The sequence below is a fragment of the Thalassophryne amazonica genome, chromosome 8 (genome assembly GCF_902500255.1).
Source record: "Thalassophryne amazonica chromosome 8, fThaAma1.1, whole genome shotgun sequence".
Classification (NCBI taxonomy): domain Eukaryota; kingdom Metazoa; phylum Chordata; class Actinopteri; order Batrachoidiformes; family Batrachoididae; genus Thalassophryne; species Thalassophryne amazonica.
The window spans coordinates 27,639,066-27,645,376 of NC_047110.1; positions in this window are offsets into that span (position 1 = coordinate 27,639,066).

The window sequence follows — 6,311 nt, forward strand, 5'->3', positions numbered from 1 at the left end:
CTTTAAGGATGCCCCACAATGGCGCACGGCGCGCCGCGCTCTGAGCCGCCATCGAGTTGGGACATGCCTATCTCGGCTTTCAATGCTTACCAGCCCAGTGAGTTATAAGAGAAATTGTGGAGAGATAGGCATGTCCCAACTTGTCCCCTGGCACTCCGAAACAGAGGTGTTCCTTTGTCTCACTCGATCAGCAAATCGGTCGTGACGCGTGAAGCCTCCGCGCGGCTTTCATGACAAGATCTCTTGTTAAAAGTGAAATCTGCCGGAAAATGGCTGATGTCCAGCTGTTGTGATAACCAGAGAAATTGCACATGACGGTCCCGGCTCCACACAGCCATCTGTTTAGAAATGATGTGGTGTTTTCTGCCTCTCGATGGTGGCTCGGAGCGCGGTGCGCCGTGCACCATTGTGGGGCGTCCTTAAAGCTGTAGTAACACTCCTTATTCTCTGTGAAGCCCGTAAAATTTTCACCGAAAGCCAGATACATTTTTCGAATGGTCTCCAGCTGCCTGTCTCTAACTGTTTCTAAAAAAAATTCTGATTGGAAAAAAAGCCCAGATCATTCCGCCATTTCCTGACAATGAAACAATGATGAGAGGGGTGGACCAATGCTCACTCAAAGCCTGCCCACAGGCGAATGACGCAACCGACAGGCGTGGAAAAACTCACGCATGCGCACAAAGGTTCAAGCTTGGCTGACGTAAAAACATATGAATCAAATCCATATAGCTTTTGAAAAAAATAAAAAGGTACGATACTTTTCTCACAGACCTCGTATATCATGAATGACTTTAGACAACAAGTTTGAATTTATTTTGGAACTTCTTTAATCCAGCCAGGGTCAATAAACACATGGGGTAAAATAAGTATTGAATAATCACCATTTTTCAATTTCAATTAATTTTTTTCAATTTATTTTTATTTATATATCGCCAAATCACAACAAAGTTGCCTCAAAACGTTTCACACAAGTAAGTTCTAACCTTACCAACCCCCAGAGCAAGCACACAGGCAACAGTGGTAAGAAAAAAACTCCCTCTGATTATTTTTTTCTTTTTCTTTCTTTCTTTCTTTCTTTCTTTCTTTCTTTCTTTCTTTCTTTCTTTCTTTCTTTCTTTCTTTCTTTCTTTCTTTCTTTCTTTCTTTATTGTTTATTTGATGAGGACAATGCACATTAATGAACACTTTGTACATTTTCATGACATAGTGTAAATATGCCAGATTTAGGTAAAAGCTACTTTCCATTTGTAGTCCTCAGACAACAACAAACAACAATTACAATAAATACAAAACGTTAAATTATATACAATACATCTCACCTGTGTTGACAGGTTTGATTGTTTTTGAGCCATTTTTTAAGCTAATTTTTAAAAGCACTCAGGGTGGGACTGTCTCGTATAGTTGTTGGAAGGCTGTTCCAGTTTGTACAACCCTTCCCAGAAATAGTGTTTTGTCCTGTGGCAGTTCATCGAAAGGGCACCTCACAGTCCCCTCTAGAAGCAGACCTAGTCCTGAGGTTATGATCTCTATGTCTAATAAATTCCTCCAGAGGAGGAAAGCTAGGCCATGGACAGTTTTTATAAATGAGACAAGCATGCTTAAAAATGATAAAATTGTTAAAGCTTAAAAGATGGTATTTCTCTAGAATTTCACAGTAATGAGTGGAATATGACTTTTTGGCAAACACTTTGATGACTTTTTTATAAAGTTGCTCTAAATGTTTTAGTACTGTCATATGAGCAAATGACCATATTGTGCAGCAATATTCAATATGAGACAGGATCATGCAATGAAGGTACGATCCAGCAGCATCAGTCAAAATACAAAGCCTGATTTGTTTAAAGTTTTGAAGGCTAAATTTTACAGTGTTGACAACTTTTTTTTTTCACGTGTTTATGGAAGGAAAGAGTAGAGTCCAAGATGATTCCAAGTTACTTGAAATGGGATACCATTTCAAGGAGCTCTCCACCTATCGACACTTTTGGACTGTTCTGCTCTACTGGTCTTTTGAAAATGTCATACAGACTGTTTTAGTTCTGTTAAACATAAGGCAATTATCATTAAGCCAGTCTTGTACATTGTTTAAAATATTGGTAAGTTTGTAAGATATTATATCAGTTGTAGAACCATAGGTGTAACTGACTGCATCGTCTGCATACATTTGGGTATTGAGTTCACAGCATCCTTCTGGAAGGTCATTTATGTATAATGAAAATAATAAGGGCCCCAGGACTGATCCCTGTGGGACACCTACAGGACAGCTACGAAAAGAAGATTTGATTCCTTCAACTGTAACACACTGAGTTCTATTTGAAAGATACGACTCAAACAACTGAACCGCATCAGGTGAGAAATTAAAGTATGAGAGTTTATTACGCAAAACTTTGTGATTGACGGTGTCACATGCCTTCCTGAAGTCAAGAAACACTGCACCTAAATAGGAATACTTATCCAATAGACACTTAACCTTTTCAGTTAACATACAGTTAGCTGTTTCAGTTGAGTTGTGTGACCGAAACCCAAACTGCATTTGATGTAGTGGTGTGAAGCCTTTATCAAGGTGTTTGATCAGCTGATTTCCAACCCATTTTTTAGCTACCTTGGAGATAACTGGAAGAATGCTGATTGGTCTATAATTGGCCTCTTGAATTTTACAGCCTAATGTAAAAACTGGGAGTCACTGAAGCAACTTTCTAGGTTATTAGGACTGCTTTATGATGAATTCACAAATTACCCAAGTGAGTGATAGGTTGTACTAATGTATTAGCATGCATTTTTATAAAGTTTGTATCCATACCATATACATCTTTGGCTTTGGAACATTTAAGTCCTTTAATAGTTTTTAATAGTTCGCCTTCAGTTTTTTTGTCCAGTTGAAAATGGGTTGGTCACAGTTTAGAAAACAAGGTGCAACAGAGGTGGGGGAAAACATTTTTTTTTTTTATATTGAGCACACTATTTAAAAAGTAGTCATTCAAAGTATTTGCTATTTCTTAGGATCCTTCTCCAGAACATTATCAATATCTAACTCAAAAGTGCTATTGTCATATTTGCTATTTTTACCAAGTAATTGATTTAGTGTCTGACAAACTTTCTTCCCATTACCCTTTGAATCCTCAATAACTGAGATGATGGCTTTCCTTAAAGTTTGAGTAACTTTGTTCCGCAAATGAGTGAAATTTTTTACTGTGAGCAGTCGAGTTTTCAGATAGAGCTTAAGCTACATGTCTCTAGGTCTCATCAGATCTTTACAGGTTTGATCTAAGGGCCCTGTCCCACTGGCATTTAGAAGGATTTGCATCTGGATTGCGCACAAAATTGGCCCATATTCGCCAAACATCTGCAATATCCGTGTAACATGCCTGTATGAGTCGGCCGTCATCCGAACACGCCCGTGATCATCCGCAGAGGCACGCATGTCCGCAGCCAGGATTTTTGAGCCGCCTTATATACTCAATTCATACACAATACATACTCACTCTATGTGCTGTATATCTGCCATTAACCGCTGATATCCGCAACTGACGGGGATTTGCGGCTTGGCAGTGGACAGGGACAGTGTGTAAAACAGATATATTGCGTGCCCATCATGTCCACATCACAAACTAAAATATGTTGTAGCGAATGCATACAAATTGGCCATGAATAAAGCGTTTTTCTTACAACTGCTTTGTAGCTGATTTGTGGACAATCTGTGAATGCATAACAAACATGTCACATAAACCCAAAGTACTATATGAGGCAGAAAGCGACATACCTGCCAGTCAGTGCCAGTCTGGCTGTGTAAATCCACAAAGACCTAGCTGCAGCAATCCAGGACTTTTATTTAACACCAACAAAAGGAAGAGTTGCTGTTTATCCACAACTCACTCAAAAAAAAAAAAAACACAGTCTCACACCGCGAGCGGCTTCCCCCCTCCCGCTCCCCAAACTCATGAACAGTTAACCCTCGCATGACAAAATGAACATTAACTCTGTGATCAACTTGTCCAAGTCCAGCAAATGTTCCAGAGCCTGTATTGTTGGTGTGAATAGTGATGCCGACGGCCCGAGTGTGCTTATTTTATGACCGCAATGCAGATGCCGTGCACGTGCAACACGTGCGTGATGCATTCATAATACACCAGTAATACTGCCGTGATAATCTCAATGTGTCAGATCCGTTTCCTCACTACATGCGTTATATAACCGTGATTGTTCATCATATATTTGCTATATATTATTAATATATCCGTAATTCATACTGGGACATTTGTCATTTTTGGCCATTTTTGTTGTGGATGACAATGAACGCCCGCAATTTGTATACTCAATTCATGCGCAATTAATCCTCTAAACCCAGTGGGACAGGGCCCTAACCATGGGAGTTGTTTTTGACCTTTCTTGACCCTGAAGTTGAACTTCCTAGTAAAAGCAGATATTAAGGCCCGGTCCCACTGGGGAGAGGATTAATTGCACATGAATTGAGTATACGAATTTCGGGCGTTCGTCGTCGTCCACAACAAAATTGGCCAAAAATGACAAATTCTTCAATATGAATTATGGATATATTAATAATGTATAGTGAATATTTGACGAACAATCATGGATGTATGATGCATGTACTGAGGATCAGATGCATTACGATTATCACGGAAGTATTAAGGATGTATTGAGAATGCATTGCACACGTGTTGCGGAAACAGCGGTTGTATTGCACATGTGCAGCATCTGCATTGCGGTCATGAAAGAAGCGCACTCGGGCCTTTTGGCATCACTATTCACACCAACACCACAGCCTCTGGAGCAATTGCTGGACTTGGACACGTTGATTGGTATGTTGTTGGATGGCAGCAACTATCACACTACATCTTTAGGGATCCATAACTACATCTGTACGTCTCCATAGCTGGACTGGCAATGACTGGCAAGTATGTCGATTTCTGCCACATTTACATAGCACTTTGGGTTTACGTGAAGTGTTTGTTATGCATTCGCAAACTGTCCGCAAATCAGATGCAAAGCAGATGTAATACAAACGATTATTCGTGGCCACTCTGTATGCATTTGCTACAACTTATTGTAGCCCATGATGTGGACGTGATAGGCACGCTATATATCCATTTTACACACTGTCCCAGTCCGCTGCCGAGCCGCAATACCCCGTCAGTTACGGATATCAGCGGATAACGGTGGATATACAGTGCATAGATTGAGTATGTATTGAGTATGTATTGCGTATGTAAGGCAGATGTCATCCGCAACCAAAATTTGGTGCAGCTCAGAAATCCTGGCAACGGAAAAACGTGCCTCTGCGGATAGTTGTGGATGTGTGCAGATGTGGGCCGACTCATGCAAGCATGTTTCACGGATATTGCGGATGTTTAGCGAATATAAACCAATTTTGTGCGCAATTCATGTGCAAATCTTCCTAAACGCCAGTGGGACCGGGCCTTTAAAAAAAAATTAGCCAAGAAAACAGAAAGGGATACACAAAATTTGACAATCTGTGTGGTGGCGCAGCAACATTGTGCCATTGCTTAGGGCAGCTTTACAGTGCGAATTTGGTCAATTTGTGTATAAAGTGCGCATGAAGCAGGAATCATGTGCAAAACATGTAAAATTGTACCTGCCTCCAAGACCTTGTACACCTGTTGCTACAACTGTTTGCGCACACAAGCGCCTGAAAGACAACGTGTGCACTGTGCGAGCCCATCAATCCTTCTCGGCCAAACTCCAGGTGACATGCACAAAGATCTAACACCCTCGCATGTCACTTAGAAAATGTGTAGCCAGACTGCTGTCGTACTGCTGTGAAATTTGTCTAAGTTCCCCACAAGTGTGACTTTGCGAACACACACACTGACATGTGGGTGTGTGCACTCCACTCACGGGAGGCGTGGCTTCTGACAGAAGCAGCTGTGGTGATCTGTCATTCTGGACTTTCCAGCTACACAACACCTACTGCATTTGGACAGTTATGGACTAACAACTGTCCACTGTGAGGCGTGTGTGTCTGGTTGCTGTATTTACATGGACATAAATAAAAATATATACAGTGTGGTAAAAAAGTATTTAGTCAGTCCCTGATTGTGCAAGTTCTCCTACTTAGAAAGATGTGAGAGGTCTGTAATTTTCATCATAGGTACACTTCAACTGTGAGATACAAAATGAGAAAAAAAAAAATCCAGGAAATCAGGCTGTGGATAGGTGGCTTTTATACAGATAACGAGGTCAAACAGATGCCATTAATACAGGTAACAGGTGGAGGACAGAAGAGCTTCTTAAAGAAAAAGTTATAGGTCTGTGAGAGCCAGAAATCTTGCTTGTTT